Source organism: Dasypus novemcinctus, chromosome 26 (genome assembly GCF_030445035.2).
Source record: "Dasypus novemcinctus isolate mDasNov1 chromosome 26, mDasNov1.1.hap2, whole genome shotgun sequence".
Lineage (NCBI taxonomy): Eukaryota > Metazoa > Chordata > Mammalia > Cingulata > Dasypodidae > Dasypus > Dasypus novemcinctus.
In genome coordinates, this window is record NC_080698.1 from 48,534,964 (window position 1) to 48,547,738 (window position 12,775).

The 12,775-nt window shown below is 51.9% G+C and overlaps 1 protein-coding gene across 10 annotated transcripts in view; it reads right to left on the bottom strand.

Moving 5' to 3' along the window:
• ATP2B2 (ATPase plasma membrane Ca2+ transporting 2) overlaps nucleotides 1–12,775 on the bottom strand; it is a 181,606-nt gene that overhangs the window by 93,977 nt on the left and 74,854 nt on the right. The gene's annotated exons all lie outside the window — the stretch shown is intronic.

Consider the following 12,775-nt stretch of genomic DNA (forward strand, 5'->3'; position numbering starts at 1 on the left):
GAGGCCGGATCCCCCCTCACGCCTGCAGAGCGAGCATGGCCCTGCTGATAACCTTTATTTTGGATTTCTGACCTCCCGAACTGTGAGGGAATAAATTTCTCTTGTTTTTCAACCACGCCGTTTGCGGCCATGTGTTACAGCGGCCACGGGAAACACATACTGACCACCGAGCCGGGCTGGCCCGCTCCTCACCCTCGCCCCTGCTTTGCCTTTCACCGGTCCCTGTGGTTGAGCCTGCACTGTGGCTGAGAACACAGGCTTGGAGTCAAATCCCAGCCTGCTGCCCTTGGCTCTGTGCCTCGGTTTCCCCTTCTGCAACAGGGATGCCGATTGTATCTAACCCATAGGGTGGTTGTGATCATCCCTTGAGACAATTCTCACCATCGACGAGTATTGATTGCGTACCTACTATGTGCCTGGCACTGTCCAAGACATGGGGAGAGAGCGGTGAACAGAACAGAGTGCCCTGCCCTGAGGGGCCGCCCCCAGCATGGAGCAGCTGAGACGCCAGACCGGCCTTGCCCGCCAGGTCGAGTAGACCCTGGAGATGCAGAGGTCCTGCCTGCGCAGTGAGAACGAGGAGACCAGCGCTGGGTGGTGCCCAAGCTGCGGATGGGACGGGCGAGGCCTCCCTGAGGCCAAGCCGCTGCCTCAGGGCAATCCCTGGGGCCGGAGGACCCAGGCCAGCCCTGCTCCAAGCACTCGATGCCCTCCATCCCCCGTGGGATGCCCGTACTCGGAGGAAGCAGGCACGCCGCGCTGTCATCTGGGAGCTGCAGGAAAGTTCCTTGCTTTCCTCCCTTTATCCAATTCTACCCACTGGGCCATGACAGAGAGTCCTTAATTGGGGCTGAATTCCTTTAACAAAAAGCTCCAGTTCCTTTAGATTCCTTGAGAAGGAGAAGCCATCAGCAGTTCTGGATACCAGTGTGTGAATGAATTTTATGCTTTTTCCTGGGAGTGAGTGTGTATTTTTTTTTAACATTTTGAAATACTTTCAAACATAGAGGACAATTACAAAAATAAAACAAATCCCTAGCAGAGATCACCACAACATGCCTCCGTCCTCCCAGCTACCTAGATCTACCAATTTTAACATTTTGCCACATTCGTTCATTTTGCCATATCATTCCATCTATCCACCAGCCTATCAATCCATTGATCTATCTATCCATCTGTCTGTCTATCTGTCCCTTTATCAATCCATTTTCTGAACACTTGAGTGTAGGTTGTATATATCATGCTCCTTGAGCACACAATATCGCCACGTACGATTCCCAGGAACAAGGACATTCACTTACGGTGGTGGTTTGAAGCTGTATGCACCCCAGAAAAAAACATGTTCTTAGATTTAATCCATTCCAATAGGTGTGACCCCGTCGCAAGTAGGACTTCTCATGAGGTGTGGCCCGCCTCGGTCAGGATGAGTCTTGGTCTTATTACTGGGGTCCTTTATAAATGGAATGGCTCCAAGTGAGAGAGAGAGCGCCACAGACAGAGCAGCCAAGAGCTGAAGTCAACGGAACCCGGAAGAGAAGGGAGCGCCCAGAGACGGCGCTAAGTCCCTCGCCAGGTGACACACCGCGGACCGCGGACAGCGGGCAGCCCGCCGGACCACCATGGTCTTTGGGGAAAAAGCATCGCTGTGATGACACCTTGTTTGGACTTTCCTCAAAACCATAGCTCATAACTTCCCATTGTTTAGGTCAACCCACTTCATGGTACTTACTCGAGCAGTCTAGAAAACGAAAGCCTTCCGTCTCCATCTTCAGCGCAGTTACCAAGTTCAAGAACTTTAACACTGACATAAAGTTCACAGTCTGCATTCCAATTTTTTCATCTGTCCCAATAATGTCCCTTTGAGCCTTTTCTCCTCTCTTATTAGATCCCATCCAGGATCATGTATTGCCTTTAATTGTCATGATCTCTTTAGTTGCTCTTTTTTTTTTTTAATTGTGGAAACATACACACAACATAAACTTTCCCATCGTAGTGACCCCCAAGCACACCGTTCAATGGGATTAATCACATTAATTATGTTGTAGTACCTTCACCATCTTCAATTACTAAAACTTTCCCCTCTCCCCGAACAGAAACCCTATACCCATTATGCATTAGCTCCCCCCTCCTCTGCCCCTGAAACCTGTACTCTAATTTCTGTCTCTGTAAGCTTGCACAGTCTCCTATATTTTCTTTGTAGTTAACACAGGGCTAAACTCTAACATCTGGGAAACCTTGTTTGCTTTGCTGCCAACTTAACGTCAATAGTATACATAAACTATGTTCCCACACCCCTCCATCCCCCCACCTTGATGTAGTTCTCATCACAAATTACATGTTTTTATATTATGAGTCCAAAATCATTGATTTTCATTATGCTTTAGGCATTTGCCTTTTAGATCCTGTAGGAAGTAAAGTGGAGTTACAAACCAAAAATACAATAGTACTGGCATTTATAATTACCTCTGTTGTTAGTCTTACTGGAAACCTTTATTTCTTCATGTGGCTTCAATCTACTGTCTATTGTCCTTTCCATCTAACCTGCAGAACTCTCGTTAGCATCTCTTGTAGGACTGGTCTAGTGGTGACAAACTCCCTCTTTTTTTGCTTATCTGGGAATGTCTTAATCTCTCCTGCCTTTTTGAAGGACAGTTTTGCTGGATACAGGATTCTTGCTTGGTAGTTTTTTTCTTTTTTTCTTTCTGCACTTTAAATATGTCATCCCACTGCCTCCTTGCCTCCATGGTTTCTGGTGAGAAATTGCCACTTAATTTTACTGAGGCTCCCTTGTACCTGACATGTTCCCCTTTCTTGTGGCTTTCAGAATTCTCTTTTCCTTTGGCATTTGAATAGCTTGATTATAACCTGGTGCAGGGTGGTTCTACTTGTGTTTATCCTGTTTGGGGTTTGTTAAGTGACTTGGATGTGCATATTCATGTCTTTCATTAAATTTGGGAAGTTTTCAGCCTTTATTTCCTTGAATATTCTGTCAGCCCTTTCTCTCTTTCTTCTCCATCAGGGACTCCCACAATGTGTGTGTTGGTACACTTGAAGGTGTCCCACAGGTCCCTCAGGCTCTGTTCACTTTTCTTCATTCTTTCTGCTCTTCACACTGAATAATTTCAATTGTTTTATCTTCAGGTTCTCTGATTCTTTCTTCTGCCAGCTCCAATTTGCTGTTGAACCCCTCTAGAGAATTTTTTATTTCTGTTACTGTAGCCTTCGGCTCTGTTTGGTTCCTTTTCATAATTTCCTTCTCTGCTGATGTCCTCCTTGTGGTCAGCCATCGTTTTCCTAATTTCCTTTAGTTCTTTGTCCGTGTTTTCCTTGAGCCTGATCAACATCGTTAGGCCCATTTTTTTTTTTTTAAAGTCTTTTTTCTGGAATGTCCCAGTTCTGATCCTCTTCAGTGATGGTTTCTAGTGCCTAAACTTCTCCTTTGTCTGGGTCACCACTTCTTGTGATCTTTCGTTGAAACCTGAACATTTTGACATTTTAAGGTGTTATTTTTGGAATTTAGACTCTGAGGCATCTATTTCTTAAGGCTGTATCCAACTAGCGTTACGACAGAACTTCCTTTGAAAGCCAGGAGCTACCTACCCCCCCTTAAAAAGAAAAAGAGACAGGAAACAGCGTTTCCAGGCTTTGCAATTGCATGCGTGCTCTCCTTCATGCAAGGAGCTGAGAGAACAGCCCCAGGCTAACGCACAGGGGCGCACCCTTTCACTTGTGGTCCTGGGAATTCCCTCACTCCCTCTTATTTGAACGGCCCCTCTTCCCTGATAAAGTGTCCTCAGGCCCCGGCGCTGCCCGGTATGGCCTACAGCCAGCAGCCCCTTGCTGAGGCAGCCGCTTGCCTGCTCCCCCACAGCGTTCTGAAGGAGAGCTTGGTGAGCTGCCTTCTACACGCAGGGCGGGTCCTGGGACCACGAGTCCCCCTCGCCATCACCAGACAGATTGGGCCTGGGGTACGAGCTCCCAGAATGGGCGTGACACCAGGAGCCGGGGCCGGGCATCTGCACAGGGGGTGCTGGCCAGCTTCCCGCTGAGCCACTGAGGGCATGGGAGGGGGGACAGCCAGGGCGCCGAGACCCTCGGCTTTGCCCTGATTTGGCGCTTGCCCGGTTACTACAGCCCTTTAACTGCCTTCTGGAGCTTTGAAAAAGATGTTTCCGCCAGTTCTTGCTTCTGTGGGGGGACGGAACCCTGAAGCTTCTTGCTCTGCCGTCACACGTTTCTTGTGCCTTCGGCCAGCAAATTCCCTTCTTGGAGCCTCGGTTTCTCCATCTAGACCGCAGAGACGCTCAATGGGGTGGGTGCCCTGCAAGGACCCCAGGGGTTCCAAGGTCTGCAGGCCCTCAAGTGGTCCTTGCTGGGTCCGTTTTACATTTTCACACCCTCTTAAAGTTCTGTGTAGAAAAATAGGGTTTGCCCCTAAGAAAAAGTTAGCCCATCTCCCAGGCTCCTTCTGAACAATTCAAGGAGACGAGCGTCTCCCGCTTCTGAAGTTCCGTGAATCAAATGTTCTGGGGTCTCCATTGTGAATTACTGATAACGTGGGTGTTCTCCAGGTCTGGGAGTCAGGCCACAGCTCTGGGGATTGTCATGCTGGGGTTCCACAGGCTGGCATTGAGACCTGGGGTCCTGCGAGAGCAGACAGGGCAGAGGCCACCAATTCAAATAGCTGTGGGGGCCGGGTGGGTTTTGTGAATGAAGGAAGTAACTGGGTGGGAGACAAAGGGGAGCAGTGGGGACTGGGGCAAAGCGAAGAGTCTGTTTCTCAGCTCCTATGGGGGAAGGTAGGCCCTGTGTGGCAGTTCTTTCAATCTCCTAAGAGAAGAGGGACATCTGAAAGGTGATGTAAAATCTCCCCGTCACAAACATTCCAGGATCAAATAACTATATATCTGTGGGCTGGGTCTGGCCCCTGGGTTGCTACTTTGAGACCAGCAAGGCTGTGGGTTTAGAAGCAGGGGGGAGGCAGGAAGGGTGAGGGGCCGGCACAGAACAGCCTCTCTGTCCCTCCCCCATCTTCCTGGGCAGCTCCTTTCCTGCCATCAGCCCTGCTCTGGCCTCTGAGAGCCTCTCTGGTTTTCAGAAATAAAAGCAGTTGTATGTTCTGCTAGGGCCACTCCCGCAGTAGAAACTATTAGGCACTTTGCACAATAACGGACCCCCCAGAATATGAGCCAAAAGAGAACCTTGAGCCTGAAGACTCACCTGCAGTGGCTGAGATGGCAGATGGCCACGGTGATACCTCGCTCTGGTTCTTCCTCAGGAGAAGGTAGGCTGGGCTGGAACTGGGGGTGCAGGGCCCCAAGAATTTGGGTGGGGTTTGGACTCACAGGGCCCGAGTGCAAATCCCAGCTCTGAGTGGCTCTGGGAACGTGACTTCAACGTTCGGTGCCTCAGTTTCCCCATCTGTAATACGTGGGCAACAGCAGTGCCTCCTTCACAGGGTTAGGGTGAGGCCTCAGCAAGATGTGCCAGGTGAGGTGCATTGTGCCATCCTGGGCTAGGGAGGGCTCTAAGTGGCTATGAGAACTGTCACCGTCCCTCTTCAGGCTGTTTAGTCAGCCAGAGGGGTGCTGATGCAACATGTCAGAAATCTGTTGCCTTTTATAAAGGGTATTTATTTGGGGAGAAGCTTAGTTACCAGGCCATAAAGTGTAAGTCACTTCCCTCACCAAAGTCTATATTTACATGTTGGAGCAAGATGGCTGCCGACATCTGCCAGGGTTCAGGCTTCCTGGGTTCCTCTCTTCCCAGGGTTCATTTCTCTCTGGGCTCAGGGTTCCTCTCTTCCTGGGGCTGGTTTCTTTTTCCTCTGTGTGACTTCCCAGAGCTCCAGCTTAAGACTTCAGCATCGAACTCCAACATCAGAAACTTCCAACTCTGCCCTTTGCCATGGCTTTTATCAGTGACGTGACCCAATCACAGCCCTAATCATAATTTTATCATGCCTAGGTACAGATCAGTTTACAAACATAATTCAGTGTCTATTTCTGGAATTCATAACTATATCAACTTGCAATAAGACCTCCTGGAGGAGGAGGACTTTGGACAGGTAGGATTTTGATAAGATGGGGAAAGGAACAGTCAAGGTGAGGGGAGGCATAGCAGAAGGCCTGTGTGACTCCAGACAAGCCACTCCCCCTCTCTGGGCCTCAGTATCCCCATGGCGTGACATGAGGATTGGCCTGGGTGAAGGCTGGGGGCTGGTGACTCAGACACCTTGTAGTCCCATGACAGTGGTTTTGAGGACCTACAGGTGGGACAGCTCACCTGGTCCAGCCCCCCATCACATTTTCCCAGGAGCTGAGTCTCAGAATTTCCCCCCCTTCCAGTTGAAAATTAACACATTCATTTTCCAGAGCAGAAGTAACAGGGGCTGGCGTAAGAGACGACTGGCATTAGAGATTCAATTTAGATTAAAGAGCATCTCACCATTTAGCATATTAAAAATCAATACACTGTGTCAAATATTGCCGGACAAACCTAGCGAGGTCCTGAAAAGTCAGACACAAATGCCCAGGAATTGGTGTCAGATGCTTTGCAGGGTTGTGGGTTTTCAGACACAAATTTTCTTTCATGTTATAACCAGAAGCAGAGGACAGAACACCGAGCAAGGAGTCGGGTTTGAGTCTCGGTTCTATCCCTGACTTGTGAATGAGCATCGGCCAGTTGTATCATCCTTCAGAGACTTGATTTTCTCAAAAATAAAATGGGAGCAGAATAAGTGAGCAACAGAGACGGCAGCTCTTTGTAAAGTGTAAAGGCTCAATGAATGCACCTTCATGGAAAAACAACAAGAACAACAAAAACCAAACATCCAGCACTCGTCCAAATTCTTTGCTGGGGTCAGAGTTTGTGCATTCTATTAATTCTGAAAGAGAAGGCCGGAGTGCAGAGTAGAGTACAACTTTGGTTGTACAGGAATTTTTTGTTGTAGCGGCGGCTTGCTATCCCTTGATAGCTGAGGAATCTTTGCCCCAAAGTTCATCTCTACCCAACTGCGTTGGACACAAACTGGGCTTCTCCTCTAGGCCTCTGTCCCCGTCCTTCCCCATTCCTTTCCCTGGGATCCTTTATCTCCCTTCGTAGCTGTTTCTGAATCACTGTTTCACTCTGCACGTGGCAGGCTCAGGCCATTGGAAAGGGCTAGTTTGTTCTGAACCGTTTTAAAGCAATGGAAGTCTGTTGCAAACATGAAAAAGTCAGGGATGCCATGGGACCATCCAAATGTGTTGGTCAGCGAGGGCATGTCACATAGCCTCTGTGTCTGGGATGGGAACTTGTCATCGAGCCCTTCGGACCCAAACACATGGTCCCACCAAGGCTCTGAGGACGGCCTCATTCTAAGGAAAGCTCAGGGGGACAGCGAACAGCAACTTACGTTTCCCCGGGGGGCAGAGGGAGCCTGTGCCTTGACTGAAGGAGAAGGGAAAGATGTTTCTAGCACAATCGTCTGACCCATGGGTGATCCAGGGAGGAGGGGCTTCCCAAAAGTGTTCACGCAGAGGCTGGGTGCCCACACTGGGGAAGCAGGGGCGGAGTGTGTCAGTACCAGGGCCCAGAATGCCTCCATCTGAAGGGGGCCTGATTCTCCCCACCCCCAGCTAGTCCCTCTGAAGGCAGAAAACACGTACTTAGGGTTGTACGTGTTTACTGAGCACCTACTATAGCCAGGCATTGTTCTATGTATCTGGGATACTGCAGTGAGGAAGACCTCGTGTCAAGAGAGTTTCCTGGTAGAAATGCAATTGGGCCGAGCCTGGAAGAACGAGCAGGGGCTGACCAGGTGAGAGGGTGCAGGTGGGGGAAGGCAAAAGAAACCCCAAAAGTCTTGGGAAAAGGCCACCATGGCTGAGCATCCTTGGTTTGCCCCCGAGGTGGGGGGGATTGTCTCTACGATTATGTCGCCCAGTGGCCGGGAAAGGCTGAGTTCTTCTGTGTGCCACACAGGGTGGTCTTTGTGCAGGCCGTGGTGGGTTCCCTAGCCGGGACTGGCTCGTGTATCTTATCTTGATGCCTTCTTCACCTTGCCTCCCTGGTAACTCAGCACTGAATCTGGAGTTCACCTATCGGGGTCCTCCTACCGGAGCACTCAGTGGCATGTGTTGTGCCTGTGAATCTTCATCTTGTTTCTCCTCTCTCCCTTTGGATTTCCTTAATTCGAGTAGCTTTAAATCCTTTGCACGACAAACTTGTGTCAGCTGCTTTGGAGGGAGGATGCACATAAATAATTGGAACAAAGGAGGCGCTGTCACAGTAGGAAAAGGCACAGCGGCTAGGGCAGGGCTCCCTTAGGGCTCCGAGGGCAGAAGGAGGGAGCGAGAGGAGGCAATGGGCTACTTTCTGCAGTGGTAATTGGGATGAAAAGGCGGGAGCTTTGCTCTTCCCACGTGTGGACCCTGAAATAAAGCTCTTCAGGAAACCAGGCTGGGATCTATCAAAATTAGGGGCCTCTGGGCATCGGGAGGGGGTTCGGAGTGGAGAGCCCCAGGCCATCTAGCTGCCCTGACCTCTTCTCCCTCCGCTCCGAGACTCCCCTGAGCATCCATTTCCAGAAAGGGACCCCCGAGAATTTTTCTACCGCAGGTGGAGGTGGGGCGGGAGCAAACGTGGCACCCCCTGAGGCCAGCTGGCATTCAGGGGGCACTGTCTGGCTGAGTGGACGGTCCACCGCCGGAGCAAACCACTTCAAGTAAAAACAGCCGTGACGAGCCCGTGCCCGAGTCTCCGTGTGCCGCTCAGAGCAAGCGTGGAAACAATGGAGGCAGGGCTGCAGGGCAGGGGCGAGCCGGGCAGGTGAGCCGGGGCAGGGCTGCTTGGAGAGGTGGGGCACTGGGACCAGCTCCCCCTTTTTAGGGGAAGGGGCTCCTCAGTGCCGTGGATGCGTGAGTGGGTGAGAACAGCAGGTGGGCGGGAGGTTTCAGACCCGGGTTCGAATCCCAGCTCCGCGGCTCAGAGCTGGGGCTGTGGGCGGGTCACTTATCCTCACCGAGCCTCAGTTTCTTGCAGGGTTGGCAGAGGATCAGGAATCTGATACGTGTAAACAGTGCTTGGCACGTCCTGTCCTTCCTAAACAATAGCTGCAGTTATTACTACTAACAACCACTCACTACCATGACTGACTACCACACGGCTACCACCTCTGCCCTCACTCTGGGCCAGGAATGTGCAGCCTGGCCCTCTCTGTCTGGGCTGCTGGTCTCTTCTTAGACTGTCAGAAACCACCATCATGGCCTTGACAAACCCCTACCCAGGCCTCGGAGACCCTGGTTTGAATCCACCTTTACTTGCTGTGTGTCCTTGCGTGGGTCCCTCACCCTCTCTGGGTAGGCCTCGGGCTGTGTCACTGGAGGCTGAAACAGAACCCAGGCTCCGATGGTGCTCTGTAAACGGTAAATAATTCGTCTTCTATTGTGAGCGCCCCATTTTGCAGATGTGAACGCTGAGGCACAGGGGGCCTCCTGCCGGGGAGGGAAGTAAGCCCAGTGGTCAGCCCTGCTCAGGCCCGATCTATTCCAGAGTAGGCCGATTAGTGTGTCTTCCCCGAAGGAACACCCCGCGGGGACCTGACCTGCTTGAGCCAGCACCAACCTGGTCACCGCGACCCCGGGGCGGGAGGAACCTTCAGATGGAGCACCCTGGGAAAGCCAAGGCCAGCGTCACGGTCCCGCGACGCGGAGTTAAAAAGCAGAAGCGGGCCTACTGTGCGCGAGAGGCGCCCGGCCCGCAGGTGCGTGGCTCGGCGTGTGCAGGAGGGGCGTGCGGCACGCGTGCGCGCTGTGGAGTGTGGCTGTGTCCGTGGGCGGCCGTGGCACAACGAGTGTGCGTGCGGGGCCATGTGCGCAGCCCGCGTGCTCCGTGCATGGCCGGGGGCCGCGGAAGTGGGCAGCTTGCTGAGTCCTTTCTGCTGGGATGTTTCGGGGGTTCACTGCGGTTCAAGCCCCAACCGTGAACTAGGATGAAAACCTTACTCTGAGCCCGGTCCGAGGTCACTTCCCTGCTCTGTGGCCTGGGGCGGGTGACTACCCTCTCTGGGCCTTTAATTTCCTCACGTGCGACGTGAGAATCATAAGAACGCCGGCCTTACGGAGTCACTGCGAGGAGGGGACGAGGCAACGTGCTCAGCCCCGCGCCTGGCAGATTGCAGGGGCTTGAGTGTCCCAGGGGCCGCCGAGCTGCCGCCAAGGCAGTGGCTCCTGAAATGGCTGCGCAGTGGGACCCCCGGGAGCTGCGCCAAGTGTCCACGCCCCGGGGCAGCCCGGGTTTCCTTCCGAGCCGGCCTGGGGTGCGGCCTGGGCTTCTTAAACGGCTTCCGGGGTGAGTCTCAGTGCAGCCAGGGCGGAGAACTCCCAGCTCCCCGGAACATCAGCCTCAGCCCCCATCCCGGGACTTGTTAGAAACGCAGGTTCTCGGGCCCCGCCGGGCCCCCTAACTCAGCCCCTCTGGGGGCGCAGGGCCTGGCCGTCTGCCTTGTGACAAGCCCTCCTCTGGCCGCTGCTGAGGCAGGTTCAGGTAGAAGAACCTTCCCGGGGGCAGGAGGGAATGGAGACCGCCGGGTGCCTCCCGTGCGCCTCCTCCTGGAGCCTCGGCAGCCACCCTGGGACACGGGGACAGCGGCTTGTTCAAGGCGGGGGTCTGTGGACGCAGCCTCATCTTCCTTCCGCCTCCTTCTCCAGGGGTCGCCAGCTCCTGCAGGGCTGGTCTCCACCCCCGGAAGCTGCCCCCCCCGAGGTGGAAGAGAAGTTTTCAGGTGCTCCGGTATGAAGAGCTGACAAACCCCGACTCGAGGCCCGGGGGGCGCGGGGGCGTCACTCCAGCCCTCTGCACGCGGCCAGATGCCGGGGCTCCGCGTGCACGTAAATCGGCAACGCAGTGTCCGGGGTCGGCTCGTGCTTTTCAGAGCTCCTGGAGCACAGGAAACTGCGCCTGGGTCCACGATGGATCAGAGACGCAGCATGTGATGTTTTCATGGCTGGACACGGTCACGGCCCTGGCCTGCTTATCTGCACACAGGATGCACAGCTGAATTTGAATTTCGGATAAACAATAACTTTTTAGTATAAGTTCTGCCTTATATTTGGTACATACTTATACACATACTTATATTTGGTACATACTTATCATAAAAAAGTAATCATTCCCTGTTTATCTGAAATTCAAATTTAACTAGATGGCCTGTCGATTTGATTAGTTAAATCTGGCCGCCCTACCCCTAAAAAGCTGTCAACATCATCGAAGAAGATTGGGTTCAGCCTGTCCTGGTTTGATCCCGGAGGAGTCCTTGTCTCGGCCCCCTGAGGCCAGAAAAAACCATTCCTCCTTCCGGCGCTTCCCTATGTCTCCAGGAGGGGGCGCTCTGGGAGCTGCTGCCCTTAGGCTTGGAGGACGGGTTCTGAACTGGGGGCAGAGGGACAACTTGGCTCTGGGGACCAGGATGCGATGAAAGGTGCTGGCACTGAGTCGGAATATCCCTCCTTCCCGGTAAACTCCAATGCGGCCCCCACAGGGCACTTCCAGCAATGACCTTGAGTGACCTCAGTGCTACAGGACTAGCCCCTCCCCCTCCTTGCCTCGGCTGGGGCTGCAGACAGGATAGTCCCGACTGCACATGCATCTGCCTTAATTTGCATTTAATTCTCCCAGCCACTCCGTGAGATGGGGATGCTAAACCCAATTTTAGGGATGGGCCAACTGAGACTCAGGTAGAGGGAGGTGCTCAGGGTCACAGCAAAAGCTGAGATGGGAACTCAGGTCTTTGGGACTCCACAGCTGTCCTCTTCCCGCCACCGTGCCAGCTGCTGGCTTCAGCTCCCAGGACTGAAAGCAAAGCTGAGTGACTCCATCTTTCTCCTTGTTGCTCATAAGAAAGCCTTTTGCTATAAACAGAGACTTGGCAATGGACAAGAGCTACTTCCAGGGTTGCCAAACACCTGAAGGGAAATGGGAAAACTTAGTCACCAAGCTGGGTGTTGCTAAATATTTGTATTGTCACTGTGGTGTGGGTTCCTCCATTAGCATAAATAAAAGGCTTATATTTTGAAAGAAAAAAAATCTACAGGCTCTTCAAAACCTACAACATTTATAGACAAATGCATTTCTGTCTTTGGAAAGTGAGTGGGCTGAAAAAACTGTGGTACATCCAGTCCACAGAATACTACGCAACAGTTAAAAAAAACAAAAACAAAAAACACAAGATCCATTTTTATGTATTAGCATAGTCATGTCTCCACTCCAAGACAAACTGTTGAGTGAAAAAAAAAAAAAGCTAGTTGCAGAACAAAATGGATAGTTCGATTCCATCTACAGTAAAAAAGAAAACTCTACAAAACAATATTCTATAGTTTCCTATGGGTACATAGATACGTAAAAGTATAGCAAAAGGTCTGTAAGGATCTGCTCCAAACTCATGAAAATGGTTACCTCTGGGGAAGGGAAAGGGTAGTATGACTGGTTGCAGCAGTCAAGGAGACTCGCTTAGCTTTGACATATTTTAATTTTTAACTCAAAGTTTAATTTAAAAGGAAAATCAGTATGTAATGTAAGAAAACGTAGGTTTGCTTTCCTATAACCTTTGGATGGAGTGGCCTTGGAGACCAAGATTCCTGGGTTAAAATCATGGCCTGTGTGTCCTCAAGTCCCTTCATCTCCTCTGTACCTGGTTGTGAAGATGAAAATGAGGTCACAGGGGTGACACACTGGGTGCACGGCAGGTGCTCAGCGTATGACCCACACTGGTGCTTCACCCCTCTGGGTCCTCTCC